The sequence below is a fragment of the Drosophila arizonae genome, chromosome 2 (genome assembly GCF_054131065.1).
Source record: "Drosophila arizonae isolate 15081-1271.41 chromosome 2, UAZ_ARI_1.0, whole genome shotgun sequence".
In the NCBI taxonomy this organism is placed as follows: domain Eukaryota; kingdom Metazoa; phylum Arthropoda; class Insecta; order Diptera; family Drosophilidae; genus Drosophila; species Drosophila arizonae.
Genome location: NC_142922.1, coordinates 13,502,556 through 13,517,238, shown reverse-complemented (window position 1 = coordinate 13,517,238; position 14,683 = coordinate 13,502,556). Strand labels below are relative to the sequence as shown.

The 14,683-nt window shown below is 35.8% G+C and overlaps 1 protein-coding gene across 4 annotated transcripts in view; it reads left to right on the top strand.

Annotated features, from left to right (window-relative positions):
• The window catches only part of pyd (zonula occludens-like protein polychaetoid), a 114,271-nt gene that overhangs the window by 29,146 nt on the left and 70,442 nt on the right, over positions 1 to 14,683 (top strand). The window lies entirely within an intron of this gene.

Genomic DNA, 14,683 nt, shown 5'->3' with positions numbered 1-14,683 from the left:
TAAATAAATACAGCAAATATTCAAATGATTATTTCATTGATTTATTTAAATTTATTTGATATGCTTTCCCAGCGAAATGTTATAGTCTGCTAAAACTATATTTAATTAGCTAACAATTGGTAAAGGCGTTAAGACTTAGGCTAATTAATGAGCATTAAATTTCTACTTGAAATGCCTCGAAAGCTGTTCACAATCCGATTATAGTTTTAAGCGCATTAATTTTAGCTGTATTTAATTTTTTTTCTTGGGATCAATATCATAACCATTAATCATAATTGTTGCGCTTGCTTTTATTTGCTTGGATATTCAAAGCAAAATTGTAAGGAAATCAAATGAGATTTTAATAATATTAAGTAAGAGTTTAAAAAATGCTCGAAAAATATTTACTTGAAGATATGTGCAGCAAGAACTCTTTTATAGACTTTTAAATAAGTAAGTTATATGTACTAAGTAAATTTAAGTATATTCTTAAACAAAATCTGTGAAAATAATACATAGGTAAATATATATTTATGTAAATTTTATTTTATATGTATTTATATATATTCAAATATTATTGCATGTATTTAAATATATGTATATATACATATATATATGCATATTGTAGATTTATATATTTATTAACATATGTATAAATATTTCTATAGAAGCATTTTTTTATAGATATTGTTTTAGTTTTACAATCATACTGCTTGATCATGATTTTATATAAGCTTACAAGCAATATTTAAATATCTGCCCGCATGCTCAAACATATCTATTGACACTCCTCTCTAGCGGATTATGGGCTCGGCATACACTGAGACAAGGCTTTCTACAGTCTTTGATGGTGGCTTGAACTCATCGTTAAATTTCAAAATTTATTGTAATCTTGTGAAGGGCATAAACAAAATTTGACACTTGCACGTCAAAGGCTGTTTTTTTTTATGACGCTCTCCGCAAACATTTTGTGTAAACTCAAGCGAAATTGAAAACTTGTCAATCCTGTTCATGCCGTCGGGTCATTAAGTGCGACGTCGCTGGCGTGATTTCCCGAGAATTGGCTGAGCTTAGCATTTAGCTGAGAGATCCGTTTGCAATACATCGATCATAAAATTGGCTTAACTCGCCTTAATTAGCGGCTATTTGATTTTCGTCTTTCAGCCTTATTTTGAGCAGAACACGAGTAGTATTCTTTTTTTTTTTTATGATTGTATTATGGGCACGCGCAAATCGGGTTCTGTGCTGAGGGACTTCGACCCTCTGTGTCGATATGTTCAAATCTTAACACACAACAAAACACCTCATAAATTTTATGGGCCAAACAAGACAAGAGGCAAAGAGCTTTACGCTTGAAGCTAGCAGAAGAGCTGCACTCATTAGTGGCTGAATCTACAGAATCAATTTCAAGCATAAAACTAAAACCGAAACCAAAGCCGAACTCATAACCAAAACCAAACCCAAATCCACAGCCAGACCCCGACCCAGCCAAGCCTCTCAGATGCGAGTCGTCGACTCTTACAGTCGTTTGGCTTAGCTCCGTCTGTTTGTTGTTTTGGTTATGCTGTGATTTTATTTCTCTTTGTCTGGCCATACATATGAGACCATAAATGTTACCATTTGTATATCCATAATATTCTTCTATACATTTTCAATTCTTGTGACATGCTGAACACTATTCAAACGTGACATTCGTCAAGTCTCAGAGTCGACGAGCTGTCGCTAGAGAGCAATATTTAAAAATCAATTTTGGTCTGGCTCAGACAGCAAACAACAAGCGAAACAAATAAGAGTCTGTAATTGGCACGACTAGCACCTACCCTGTAAGTATTTATATTAATATTAATACAAATTGCTTAGTTTGGATTTAATTTGATAAATTAAATTTATTTTAAGACTTGCATAGCAGATTTATATAAAAACTCTTGCTTTCATATTTGTTGAGAAATATTTAAAATAGTATTTTCTATTCAAGCTCTATATCGACATACCAAACTAGTTAAAGCAGAACATTTAAGAAATCAATCAACCTATCAAATCTGTTCACCTATCAAATATGCACTTGCCTAATATAATTTACATTTGGTCAATGACTGCAGGGTATAACACAAACCAAATTCCTAAGTAAACACAGTGTCCAGCGCTCTGCTATAGAAGCTCACCCACATAAATAAGTTAAGGCTTTCATTTCTTGATTTCCTTGGAGAACTGAAGTAGTTAAGCTTTGTAATCGAGCTTGTTGCCTGAGAAATAAATTCAAGTAGAAGAAAATAGGAATATAATACCTTTGTTCGATTGTTAGCGTAAAGTTGAAATGAAATCTCAAACAAAGAAGAATCTAATCGAATATATGGTAAATACATAATTTAGGGAAGGAAAACTTCGTATTGTTAAGTGCTCTATAAATATGTTTTGCTTGTTTTTTGCCCAGTTGAACATTTGAACGGTGTTTGGCCATGTTAACGCAGCATTTGATTGTCTTAAGCTTTTATTTAGTTACGCGCAATTGAAGCGCTACTCGTCTCATAGTCAAGCTGTTTGCCCTGGCGCACCTTTCGGTCTAATGTACACAGTCACAAGACTTTAGATACATTCGCAGCTACACTAGCTACTGTGAATAGCAATCTCGTTGCTGAACTCGGTAGCCGCTGCTCGCTGGGCTCTGGCGAGTGGGCCGAGTGCCGAGATTAAATATGTTTAAATATTTATCAAATGTGGGAGCGTGCGAGACAAGTTTGTGAGTCAGCCAGAATTGCGAAGCGAATGGAATACCCAGGGATTTGTCGGGGCAGGCGGGCGACTCGTTTTTCGAGTGCTAAATGAATGCTAAATATTTACGCTGATTTATTTAGTGCATTAGAACCGGGCACTGAGTGGCATATAAATATTGAGAGCGCGGCTATAATTCATTTACCTTTTTGTTTTCAGGTCTTTATTTTCTTAGCTGGAATGAAATGATAGAGTAGCTGCATATAGAGATGCTTAACTGATTAAATTTTCTCTCGGTTGTGCATATTCCATAAAATTACCACAACAACCGCACCGGAAATACGATATCCACGCGAGAGAGAGAGAGAGTGAGAGAGGGAGGGGAGAGTGTGAAAGAGAAAGAGCCAATGTACATGTGAAACTTTTCAGGCCATGAGACCGCACGAACTGTAAAGTGAGATCGGCCCCGATGTTGACATCAATCGCAGTCAATCAGTCAGTCGCAGTCTTCGAGCACACACTCATCATATTGACAAGCCTGCTTCCTTTTAGCCGTGCTAGCTCTCTAATTGCCAGAGCGCAAATGCTACTGCCACTGCCATGTTGCCTCTGTCCCCATCGCTATGGAGCCAACTATGCTACACTTTTCCCCATGCCAACCGTACAGGATGTGCGCGCCAATCTTAACTGCCAAGCGCTGCAGAGACCTGATATGATTAGACTGTACACCCTGTCCTCGTCATAGACCTGTCATTCCATGCCGCTGCTGCTGCTGCTGTTGCTTTTGCTTTTCTCTTGTGCAGCGCTGATTTTTTAATTATTTATGCTTAAGACACGTTAATGATTTTCCCTGGAATCGCACAGATGCGTTTCTGACTGGAACTAAGCCTCCGCTGCGCGGTGCTCCTGTTGCACTTGTTCTCTTGGCCAGTTCTAGAGACGTTTGCCAGTCGCTTGGCCCACACCGCGTGCGAGATGCGGTCACAATTTAACGCTATGATTCGCAATAATTGCCTTTGTTTTATTGCACTTTTCGTCTCAGTTCGCTGTTCGCAGTTTGCAGTTTACAGCTCGCTGTTGACCTGTAAACCGATTTGCCGACTGTGCCAACAGTCAATTGCCAACTGACCCCGTTCAAATTGGAAAAACAAGTTCTTCTCTAGTCAGTTGCGTTGTTGACAAGTGTCTGAAGCTGAAGATTTTTATCGTTTTGATTGAATGGAATGTTGCTGCGGCTCTTGTTAGCTCTTGTCAATGAACAGTGAAATACCAGCGTTATAATTGAGACTTAATGATCGCGCACTTATAGTAGTTATAGCTCGGATTGAGATTTCAACTGAAGATGTTGCGATTAGCTATTAAATGGGATCACAGCTCTGTAGCTCATTAAAGTGCAAACTGTCTTGACTGGAATCGTGTGACCGCATTTTTATTAAACGAGTCATTCGTCAAATAAAGTAAACACTAAACGACTTATTATAAATAAAGTACAAATAGTTTGTATTTATTTTAGATTTGTTTCTTGTTACGTTTCACATTGTTCCTAACTAAATAGATATTAGCAATCGAGACTGTTTAGCGCAGCCACTACAAATCATTCGTATAATAAGCCCTCTTAAGCCTATCCATCTCTTTAGAGGTGCTGCGCTCATTAAATTTAATCTTGGTGCACTCATATACGTATATATGTATTAGTAATACCAATCATACCTGCTACGCTCCTACGTTCTCTCTCTCTCTCTCTCTCTGTGTTTCTCTTCAATCGAGCAGCAGCCTTAAAGTTTCTGTAACTTAAATGAGAGCCTGTAATGATAAGTTCATAGAGCTAAAGTGCTAATACATCAGATCAAGAAATGATAGTGAATTCTATATTGTATACAAATATGTTAAATAAATGTATAATATATGTATAAAATATACAATTGACAATATTTTTAAAATATGCCATATACGTACATACATATATAATGAATAATTCATAATAATTTCTTGATTTAAAAATATATACCATACATATTTTTTACAACATTTTTTTTTACATATAAATAGTATAATTGATCTCCTGTTGGACTTAATTACGCTTCTGTATTTTGTAATTAGTGCGACTAATTTTATTGACATAAGCTGTGCAAATATTTTTATCGCTGTTGCTAATTGCACATTGAAATTCTATTGAAAATTAGCGACGTGATTAAGTAAGCATTTGTGGTGCAAAAAAAAAAAAAGAAAAATCAATCAATAGCAATTTGAACACTGATGCCGCTGTCATTGCAATGGAATTATAAAATCACATAAATATATTGTGAATGCATAAATCGTATTACAAATTCACATACAAACACACACACACATTCTCACACTTGGTTGCGGCTTGTTAATGCGCTTATGTAATGCATTTAATTTTTTTTATTATTATTTTTGTTGTTGTTGCTATTCATTCGTTCGTTCTCTCAAACAACTTGCACTCAAACACGACTCATCATTTGGACAGCGAGCAGATGTCAGATGCTGTTGCTGTCATTGTCGATATGGTTGCATTTGTTGCAAGTTATGTGCAACCTTCATGGGCTGCAATAACACGACTCGACACGACACAGCACTTGGTCTTGGCATCACAATTGAAATGCAATTAACCGGCCAAGCGCAATTAAGTCAACAATTACCAAGTCACCAAGTCACCAAGACAGCAGCAGCAGTAGCACCCAAAGTCAACTTTCATAATTGCCTTTAAATGCTTTGAGGTTTGTTTCGTTTGTTTATAGCTGTAACTGCCAAAAAAGAAAAAAGACAAAAACAACAACGAGACTTGGGCAATGCTGTCGGCAGCTCTTACATGTTGATTTAATTACAATCAGAAGCGGGCCAAGCTCGCGGCGTCGCAACAACTTGAACCCAAGTTCAATGGAGCTGTCAATGGGACCGCCTCGACCAGCTCCAGTTCCAGTCGCAAACGTACTTAGAATTCACTATCATTCTCTCCTTCTCTCTCTCTCTCTCTCTTTCTCTTTTGAGTTTCATAAATTAGCCTAATGCCTAATGTCCCTCGACTCGGGCAGCTGAAACGCTTTCTTCGCACGTTCCAGTTCGATGTCGGCGTTTGCGTCTCGCATTTTCCCCATTTTCTCATTTTCCGGCAGTGCAGTGCGTCGCGCAATGCGACTGGGAATGGGTTAAATTAGCCTACATGCAATTAGTGGGGTGAGCGAAAGGCACTGCAATGAAATTTGCTTTTAATAGCAGCTCTCGCAATGATGATTTTTTTCCCTTTTTTTTTTCGTTCTTTCCTTCATTATTTTTTATACGTTGTGCAAATGGCGTAGAAATATTTGCGGGCTCTTAAAAGTAGGTTAAGAATTGTCATAATTGGTTTGCACTTTTCAATTGTCGTAATAGAGAGATTGTAATTGCAGTGCTGTAGCTAAGGAATTGCGTTGCAACGTCAAAGAATTGCAGAAATAGAACAGATGCGGATATTAATTACGTGAGATGTAAGGTAAATACTTTCTTTGCATAATAGTTAAGAAATTTGTTGAGCTAATTGGGCGTAGATTGCAGTTGAGCTATGAGCAGCTATAGATGTTAACGATATATTTAGATAGTCTTTGATGTGCTAATATTTATTAAATTTATAATAATGAATTATTAGAATTTTCAACACCTATACAATTTTATTAAAAATTTTGTGCCGTTAAGAAAACTTTTAAAAATCTTTAAAATATCATAATGTAATAAAGATTGTTTGCTTCATTAAATTTAAAGTTGTTATAAATTTATGTGATATATATTGCGAAATCTCTAGTTAATTACCTGAAATATCGATGCTTTACGATTACACAAACGAAGCCTGCAAGCGTGATAAACAACAACAATTTCAAATGCATTTCACAGTAAATGACTTAAAAGCAAACACGAATTTCTAGCATCGATTATTTTTTATTTCTCAGGAAGCTTATGCACTATAATCAAAGTCGTTTCTGTGAAATCGATGAGTAACTGCGTGCACTTAAAAAAACTAATCCCAACAAGCAATAAAATTGATGATGAATAAAATTTTGTTTATGGCTCGGCATTCTGTTGAACTAAACATTATTTTCAATAAAGCGTCCGGCAGGTCACATTTGCCGCTTGTCCAATTGCAATTGCAGCAAATTTTATGTCTTCCGTTCGCATTTCAATCGAATTGCAACTAAACATATGTAACAGACTTAAGTGTGTGTCTTTATGTGTGCGTGTGTGTGTAAGAGTAAGAACACGAGCTTGAGCAAATGGGCCAAAAGTCGAGCAGAATTTTATTTAAACAGAAATCGAAAAATTATGCCATCAGCGATTTATTTAGCTTTAGTCGACGTCGTCGTCGTCGTCGTCTTCGACATCCTTTACGTTGGCTATTTATGTGGAATGAAATTTGAATGAGGCTACGAATGGAGACGTGGTCGCTGCCGGATCCCGTGTCCATGGTCTGGATGCACTGAAGCATGCGAGGCGACAGCTGCAGGCAACAAATTTCTGTCATAGAATATGAATACAGTTTTTTCCATCAAATTCGCTTTTTTTTTTTTTTTTTTTTTCTTGAAGCATTGCAAATTTTTAGCACTAAGCTGTAGGAAAAGGGATTATTTCGTGTCACATGTGAAAGGAGTTGCGTGCAACAAGGCTTGGCCTGATAGCAGAAGGGTTGTTGGACACACATGTGCCACCAGCTGCAAGGGGTGTATCAAATTTCCTCAAAATCATTATGAAAACGGTATTTGCCATAGGGGAGCACGCGACCTGACGAGCTGATTGTAGCCAACGAAGAGCAGTAAGAGGTGCATAAGCGTACACATCAAATATATAGTATATATATATATATATATATATATATATATATATATGTGTATGTATATATGAATCTACATATACATATTAGATGTAGTCAGGCACATGGCTCATGGCACATGTCGTCTGACCCCGGGCTTTGTTGGGGTTGAAATTTAAGCCAAGCAAAGCAATTACAAGTACAAACACTTGTTGTAATGTCAGCTGTCAATAGCACAAGTCTGTTGCCAATTGCTGGGGTTATTCCTGGCACGAGCTGCAAAATCTGGAAATGCAGTACAAATATGCGTTTACATGTGGGAGCTGAAGGGAATGGAATGCTGTCCAATATGGTTAATTTCATTTCGAATCTGTAAGCCAGATAATTGAATATATGCATCAACCCATGGGCGAAACGTGCTTAAAAATAATTGGATGACTAAAATTTCTAAATTATTCAAGTAATTTTTGACGATGTATACTTGCTATATTTGTTTTTCCAATTCTAACGGTCTCTTATGATGGCATACCCTATAGTGAATTTGAAGTAGTGGAGTGAAGATCAACGTTAATTTTTCTAGAATTCTCAAGCAAGTTATAGTATATGAAAACTGAACGAACAATTTGCATTTATTGCTGCTGGAAGATTTATGCCTACACTTAATTTGTGTGTAATAAATTATTAATATTTGCTTTTATGTCTGTTTCCGTTTGTTGTCTTGAGGCTCTTCCTCGTGATCTCATGACAACAACTAAGTACAATAATTTGAGCCCCCTTCACATTTATATGCCTAGAAATGGAAGTGCCATCGAATTAATCGCCACTTTTCGTTTTCGTTTTCGTTTTGGTTTTGGTTTCTGTTTTGGGAGCTCGATGATGAGCATCGAATGGCCTATAATGATGGCTAGCCCAGCAGCTGACCTTCAAAAGTGTAATCGTTGCCAGACAGAAAAAGAAACAGAAATTGAGAAACATCAACTTTAAATAGCCGAAACCATTTGGCAGAACAAATCAGCGTTGTCATTCAGCAAGTCGTGGGGCAGAAGATGGTGAATTAAATGCTGCCAGCAGCTCATTCATAATTCCACAATTTTGTTTCCATTTTGTATTTATTTATAGTTTTTATTTTTTATTTTTCTTGCCTCTATCGTCTGAGCTTTGATGAGTTGCCGCACTTGAGATTTGACTTTTGAAGTCTTGAAAAGTGCTACAACACTCGTACCGACTCTTGTCCGACAGTTGAAGGCGGAACAGAATTGAGACTCCAACGTATAGAAAAACCAAAATCCAAAACGAATATCAAATGCTAATAAAATTGATTAACATGGGGCGCAGTGGCAAAAAGATTGATGACTGTCAGGGCTAAAGTACGCCCGCAAGCTCAATCTAAAACATATCAGCGACTATATCAATATATGTATATGTAGATGTATGTATGTACGCTATTGTTGCTGCGGTAATCTCTCAGATACTTTTGGGGGCAACAACAGCTGCCGTTGCGACAGACTCTGACACTTCGACATTCGCTAAGCCCCGTTTAATCTATGTGACATTTTGTTGTTTTGTCGCTGCATTGCGACAAATTGTTGCCCATGTTCATTTGTTGCACATTGCTTTACATTTTTGCTTTGTTTTTCTTTATTTTTGTTTCCGGGGGCATATTTAAAACTTAAATTTGACGGCCGCGAAAGCCGCTCATTATGGCTGTGATAAATGGCTGAAGCGTGTGGCTGGCCTGCACAGCCTGCACTTAATCCGTTCGGCTTGCGCGGTTCAAAAGCCAATGCAAATTTATTGAATTCATAAATATTTCAAATATATATATATATATATATATATATATATATATATGTATATATTTATATGCCTTGCGTGTCCACCTTGATAAAAGGTTAAATATATTAATTGTGTTAACTGTGCATTTCATTAATTATGCGTAAAGTAGATAAAGTCAGCACATTATAAATTAAAATACCCGTTATTATATCGTAATATATATATTGGTATTAACATCGCGTGTTGGCTAATCGCATAATTTTTAAAGATATTTAGTTATAAATATTTCATATGAATTATGTATAGGAAATATGGGCAGACAAATGGCATGATTTGGTGAAAAGGAAAAAACTCTGTTTCATTTATTAGAGGAATCTAGCGGAATGCCATGAGAAAATGTAAATTTCTCGTCGATTTGTTGATTTATTAATGTGGCTTTTCTTTGGCATTTTACTTTCTAAAACTTAGTATATGCCTCAATTGTAGCCATATTAGAGCTAAAACTCTTTTATATATCCACAAATTAAAAGCTATTAATTAAAAATAATAAAAATATAATTTAATTAAAATAGTAGGTAAACTTAGTTTTAGTAAAATTCTTAAAATAAAATATTATTATTTTTTTAGTATTTATGTTTTTTTTTTTATAAATATAGTTTTATTGCAGCTTTTGTCTTAAACTCTATAGCGTAAGGATACCTTAACTAATGAAGTGGCTAAATGCCTTTATTACTACGAATTACGTTTACTAATTTAGGTCACTTCTCGGGTCGAGGGGGTGTAATCTTTTCATTTTTAATTAATTAAGTTTTTTTTTTTTTAATTTATACACAATTTTTTTCTTTAGAGTTGAAATAAATTTTAAAATTTATTATTATTTAAAAACATATTTATATTTTTATAATATAAAAAATTTATTTATTTTTTTTTGAAAATTATAAAATTTAATATGTATATTTATAAATTGCTTCCGGATTCAATTACAACAATTTAAGCTCTTAACATTTAAGTCATCTACTTTTCAACGCATTCCCAATCACAAAACTCTTTCTGCTGCTGATTCGTATCGCATTTCACACTTTGTATCGTATAGCTCAAAGCGTTTATCTCTGTGTGGTGGGCCTTTTCAGCGCCGATAAGTCGCCTCTTTCACTAAATTGCACAATTCTTCTCTAATTGAAAAAAGAAGCAGAAATATATGTATATAAATATATATACACTTTACATTCGAGTGCTTACCGCCTGGCTGAGTCTGGGCTCGTCGGGTCTCGTCTGGTCTGGTCGGGGGCTTGCATTTCTCTGGGGTGTCTGGCGCAGTCTCTGTAAATCGCCTTAGCCTCTAAAAATTATGTCACATGCGGCTTTTAAGATACCATTGTTGCCGCTGTCGCACTCTCGCACTGTCGCACAGTAATTGTTGCAACAATTGCAAAGTATATTATTTTATTTCGATTTTCTTTATTTTTATTTATCTACTTTTTTTTCAGCTGTTGTGTTGCGGCTGTCGCTCGACGCTGTCTCGAGTAACTTGACACTCGAAGTAAAATTGGTGCGACAATGTCTGTCTGTAGGCCTGCCCCACTGTACCCACTGTCTGCCCCGCCGCGAGTGGGTCGCGCTGTGGGTCTGAACCGCAGTTAGTTTAAGTGGTATCATATTTGGTCTCGACTGTTGATTGTTGTCATATGTTTAGGTTGCTTTTGTTGTCTTTTTTTTTGGCATTTTTATTTACACTTTGCATTTGTGTTTCAATTGAAATTTTATTTTTTGTCAGTCTCGCTGTCTCTCTGCTTCATTATCTCATTGTTGTGGCACATTGTGTAAAGTGTTTGTGCAGTTTAATTTGTTAAATAAGATTTATGATAATTTTTTATTTATATATATTTATGCATATGCCTCTCACTCGTTCGTTGTCATCAATACAAAATTAGTATGCCTCAATTTATTTTCCCACGCTGATTTTGTAAAAATATATATGTATATGTATGTGTGTGTGTTTTTTTTTTTTTTTTTTTTTTTTTTTTTTTGCAATTTTTGAATAGTAATTGTAAACTTGACCCATTCTCTTGAAAAACCACAAGACTTGGCTGCATTTTTCTCAAAAACCTCTCACATATTTTACCAGAGACGCTCCGTTCCAGTCATTGTGTCTGGGAAAGGCGTTCTGCCAGTCTCAGCTCTCAGCTATCGCTGCTGTGTGTCTCTCGTTACAAGCACAGCTCTCATTTACAGCATCATAAAAGTGTTTATGCATATCCATATATACAAGTTCATATACATATATATTTTACATATGTTTCGCTGCTCAAGGGCCTAGCAACATTTGGGCACCAACGACTATTAAAACCGCAAATTGCCGTAACTTCACTCAGATATTTCCGCTTCCGTTTGTTTCTTTTGATGTGTGTGTGTGTGTTTTTTCTTTTTTTTCTGTCATTTGCACTGCGGATAATTTATCTTGCTGGCTTTCCTCTATAGATCTGCTGCCATACTTGGCTTGGCTGTGGCGTTGGCTTCTACTGTAGATTAACGTAAGGTTTTGTGGTTTTATTTTGTATTTTTATTTAATACATGATTGCCTGCAGGGCAATGCCAAGCAATTTCCTAAAGTGTGCATTGTGTTCTTTGCACTCTTTCTAAGTGGAGTCTGTCATTAAAAAGTATTTAAACTTGTTCATACTTTAACGGCTAACTGCTTCTCATTTACCTCATATCAAATAATTTTATCAACCACATTTGACAGCTTATTGCCATTTAATTTAGCAATAAAAATTCATGTAATTATTTCCATATCCAGTTTAGTTTGAGGATTTTGCTGAAATGCTATTAGTTTTTCTGAAATATTGATTTGAAGAAACGAGTTAAAAAAAAAAAATAAAACTTTTTAAGTATTTTACTTGCTTAGCAATTTAATTGTTTTATTTTAGTTGGGTAATAGTAAATGAATTTACAAGAAAATACATAAATATATACATATATACATAAAAAAAAAAAAAAAAACTAGTGAAATATCATTTACACAAAATCTCATTTAGACAAAACAGATTTTTATTGCAGACAATTATTATTTTGAAATTGGATTGGTTTGCTCATAAACAGAGTTATTTACTATCTAGTTTCAACGCCAAAGCATTCATGTATGTGCGAATGGCCATAAATAAACGATACGCGAATTATAAATTTTATTGTGAATTATTCACGAATTTTTGACAGCTTCGGAATTGTAAATTATTATAAAACCCCATTTGCATAGGAATGCTTAAAAATTAATAGTGATAGCTATGCTTTAATAGATAAATTGAGACTAAACATAAATTAAGGCGAGATTTTAATTAGTAATTCATATTAGGTATCTCCCGCAAAGTTATTTAATCAGTCGCATGATGAATGCATTTCCTTCTAGATGATATTATAAACCGTTTGTCAGCCCAAGGCAACTTGGCTATATAATCAGATGGGAATAGGTACAGCTAGTTGTAAAACTTGAACAACAAAATCAGTTTTGGTTGTTGTTGTTGCTGCTGTACTTCAAACAGAAAGAGCAACAGCCTTAAAATGTGCTGACGACGCCTTCGGGCAGATTGGGTGGCAAGAACATGCAAAGTTTTCGTTACATATTCCGCACCATCGCGACCATCTTAGTAGGTAATCCAACCTGGCAAGCACTTAACTATGCAGTGCCGTCGCAATGTGCAGTGTGTAATTTAAGCATGTTATATACCTTTGTATGTTGTTATGTTTAAACATAGCACGGTACAAGTTCAAAATCAGCATGCTTACTACTGACAACTGCCCTGCCCCTGCCGTTGCCCACGCCTTCGCCTTCGCCTTCGCCTTTCGACAACTGCTGCAGTTGGCTGGCGGCGCATAAATTTGTTGCATGTTACAGACGACAAGAACGCGGCCATAGTTGGGTGGATACTCCATCTTGTGGGCCCCACGCCGCCCATGGTTGCCCAGTGTTGGTTGGCAAACCGTGTGTATCCGTGAGAAATTCTATGGTGATATTCTCACGCATGTCTCTAGGATATGCACGAGTGAGTTTCAGAGGCAGAGACCACTCGGCGAGTCGCTTCCAATAATTGGTGCACTATTTTCCATGAGTTTATTTTAGTTAGTGATTTCTGCGCTACACTTCAGACTCAATTAGCATGCAACATGGGAACAGCTCGAACAACTCGAGCGACTTGTCCCGCCCGTCTGTGGAGTGGAGAGCGTGGAGCACTCTGTGGTGCTCGTGCCCGTTGCGGCTACCACATCAGGGAGGGTGCCGTTAACACTGGCAGCTCATACAACAACAAATTGCAACAGGTTCAAAAACTAATTTGCATGCATGAAATCGCTAAGTGAGCCGAGACACGACCGAAACACATCGAGGCCCCTGACAGTCACTTTCCAGTCATATGCTAGAAAAACCCGTCCAAAACAAAACCAACTACCAACAGCTGAGCCCAGCCCCAGCCCCAGTCCCGTCGTCAGACATCAGTCTCAGACCTCCACACAGCTATTGTCTGTCTGGCCATGCGGTTGGTCTAGTCCACTCATTGCTCATTTGATCTTTGGCCAGACAGCCGCTTTTCAATTGAACTTCAAGTGCTGCACCAGAACATAAGTCGAAACAAACGTTATTTATCTACTCACATCTATACAGAGCCATAGATACCCAACATTCATGTTCTTGTACCACTTTGTTACCAGCTTAGGTGAGTGCCAGTGGCTGTGTGTGCGTGTGTGTGGCAAATTCTTGAGTCTGCCTTTGATATCACTTATTGATTTTACTTTGATCCACACGTCTTTTGATTAATGCTCTACTTTGGCACTGAGATAGTCAGCTATGCAAACTATAATAGTTAACTGGCTGGGAATCTGAATTAAAGTGTGAATACATATGATTGCAGAACAACAATAAAATTAATATTAATAAATAAAAAATTAAAATTATTTTTTGTATAATTATTAATTGAATTCTTACATATAAAATGTATGGAAAAATATGTATTTTAGATATTTAGTTGATTTTTTATATTAATAATTTATTTAATTTTTTTTGGCTACAAAAAAAAAATTTTTTCTGAAAAAAATAGTTTCGTTTGTACTAAATAAATAAACTATATATAAATATAAACATACATATATTTAAAAGAAATTGTTTTTCGATGCTTAAATAATTTAGTTATGTATTAAAAAAAAAAGATAAAAACAAAATAAAATTAATCCTAAATCTGAAGCGAAAAATGCAAAAAAAAAAATATTTTTTAGTACTCCATACTTTAACTTTATTTTTTCTTAAAATTTAGAATGGGAATATTGAGAAAACGTCGTTTTGGTATTAAATTTTTACTGTAGAGACAAAAAGAGCTAACTAGACTAGAGCTATAATTCAACAATTTATATACAATCCCAACAAGTCTCTCAAGTCTT